Here is a 2,742-nt window from a genome sequence, read left to right on the forward strand (position 1 = left end):
GAACAGTGGCTGAGATCCAGCAGAAGACTGGGATGTGACACATGATGTAGAGGCTTCTTGAAGACTTCAGGTGAATGATGATGTTATCGGCCAGGCTCTGATCACCGATCCTCTTCCTGAAGTACTCCTCTTTCTGAGGATCACTGAAGCCTCGTACCTCTGTTACCTGGTCTACACACTCAGGAGGGATCTGATTAGCTGCTCCTTGTCGAGAGGTTATCCAGAGGAGAGCAGAGGGAAGCAGATTCCCCTTGATGAGGTTCGTCAGCAGCACATCCACTGAGGCTGACTCTGTCACATCACACAATCTCTCATTCTTCTGGAAATTTAGAGGAAGTCGACACTCATCCAGACCATCAAAGATCAACACCACTTTGTAGGAGTCACAGTTTATTGATTCTAGTTTTCTTATTTCTGGGAAAAAGTGATGAAGGAGTTTCATCATACTGAGATTTTGCTGCTTCAACAGATTCAGCTCTCTAAAGGGAAGTGGAAACATGAAGAAGATGTCCTGATTTACTTCTCCTTCAGCCCAGTCAAGAATGAACTTCTGCACAGAGACTGTTTTTCCAATTCCAGCAACTCCTTTAGTCAGCACAGTTCTGATGGACTTGTCTTTAAAGATCTCATTACATTTGATGAGTTTCTCCTGTGTTGCTGGTCTACTGGACGCTGCCTCAATCTGTCCCACCTCATGTTCATTATTGACGTCTCCACTCCAACCCTCTGTGATGTAGAGCTCAGTGTAGATCTCATTCAGAAGTGCTGAGCTTCCATGCTGTGAGATTCCTTCATTAATTCTTTTAAACTTCTCTCTCAGATTGGACTTCAGCTTTGTCTGATACACAGAGGCAAGTTCTAATAAACAAAGTAATATCTAGTTTAGTAATAAATAGTTATAATGCAAAATCGTACAAACACTGCTATTAATTCCTGACTGATGTACTAAATATTATTGAATCTGGACCATGAACAGATACAACATGGTATTAAAATTAAATGTAAAACTAAAAGTCTTCATATCTAAAACTATTTCCTCTCACTAAAGTGAAGCTGATAGAATAAAGTCATGACTCAGAGCTCTTACTGTTGTGCAGTGTGTTAGCGAGATCTGTGTGGTTCATGTTCTTCAGGACGTGCAGTGTGATCTTCAGCGCTCCATCTCTGACACTGTGCAGATCCTCCTCATCCTCCACCTCCCTCTCAGTGCATGCTGGGTAATCTGGACTCAGATCCTGGTTAGAAACACACAGGAACAGATCTAAATATTATCATGTTACACAGTGAGAGAGGGTTTTATTTTATCCAAAGAAGAAAAGTCTATTTTTATTATCACATTTAAAACTCATACATCTGATTACCCATAATGCTGCTGCACATCAAGACATGACAAGGGATCAAAACACACACATTACACACTTTAAAAACAACACACACACACCTTGAATATAGTGTCCAGCTGATTTGTGCTGATGTTTGATTTTTGTGGTCTGTGAACAAACAAAACCCATCATGTAATATGGACTATATGTATTCATAGCTGCACAAATCACACACTAATAAATACACACACAGATATTTAACACTATCCTCTTAACACAATACACTGATTTCAGGATTTCCTAACTGACACCAACATGTTTAGAAACAAATGTTTGAATAAATGAATAAAATCTTTATATTGTCATTAATGTGCCAGGTGTAAATGTTCTTCTGTAGCACCACAGACCCTCCAGCTCAGGGACTGCAGACTGAACTGAACTCTTAAAGCACTTTTCCTCACTGCCAGTCCGAGAGCTGCAGCACTGCACAGTTTAGTGTTTTACTGCTTCAACACCTGATAAAGCTCATGAAGGGCTTCATAATGAGATGAGTGAGTTTGATCAGGTGGAACTGTAAAACACCTCACTATACTGACCTCACATCAGTAGAACTGTCTCTGTCTCTGAAGTTAAATGGAAGTCCCATTGACAGGTCACTCTTCATGGACACACAGCTGGGTTCTGGTGAGTCTGATCTCTTTCCCTCCATCATTCTAGAACAGAAATATCAGCAATAATGAATAGTCAGCACTGTTAAACAATGTGTTCATCATTACACACCAATAATTCCATCTTTTTAATTCAGATCCAGTCTGTACACTTACTCAAACAGGACACAGGCTTCATAAGTCAGGAATTACACTGATATCAGGAGTCCCAATCACAGCTAACTGACTCAGCTGGGTCTTAAAGCCTGTAGAGTTCACTGACACAAAGCTATGCTGCTCTTATGCTCCACATTACACCGTCCTTTTTACTGTTGTCTCAGTGAATGATTTGTCTAAACTGTTCTTAGATCAGATCAGTGATATATTCACTGCTATTAAACACCTTAAAGCAAAGTTGACTTCCTGTGTTAACTAGTGAGTGTTTAGAGATACAGACGTGTTCCCATGAGACGGTGTGTATTTATTACTGGTGAATGTAAAAGTAAGTCACCTCTCGTCTTTCTTTAAGTCCTGTTTCCCAGACACACTCATGTTGGAGGTCATGTCTCCTTCTCCAGATTACAGCAGGACACACGTTTACTTCACTCCAACATCGGTGTGTTAAATTAAACCCTGAATCAGCACAGAGTTCACTTAAAGGAAATAGTCACGCTATCAAGTTATAAAACAACCTGTGTACATTAAAGCTTCAGTACAAACCCACAAAACTCTTCTGTATCTAGTGTCACTTCAGTGTGTTTATATATTAGAGC

The 2,742-nt window shown here is 40.2% G+C and overlaps 1 long non-coding RNA gene across 1 annotated transcript; it reads right to left on the reverse strand.

Annotated features, from left to right (window-relative positions):
* Window positions 1-1,440: 1,440 nt before the first annotated feature.
* LOC113651663 lies at window positions 1,441-2,541 on the reverse strand. Its single transcript, XR_003442722.2, has 3 exons — window positions 2,481-2,541; window positions 1,919-2,035; window positions 1,441-1,490 (listed from the first exon to the last, which is right to left on the reverse strand). It is a non-coding gene; the product is annotated as an uncharacterized LOC113651663 (long non-coding RNA).
* Between the last annotated feature and the right edge of the window lie 201 nt (window positions 2,542-2,742).

Source organism: Tachysurus fulvidraco, chromosome 3 (genome assembly GCF_022655615.1).
Source record: "Tachysurus fulvidraco isolate hzauxx_2018 chromosome 3, HZAU_PFXX_2.0, whole genome shotgun sequence".
NCBI classification, from domain to species: domain Eukaryota; kingdom Metazoa; phylum Chordata; class Actinopteri; order Siluriformes; family Bagridae; genus Tachysurus; species Tachysurus fulvidraco.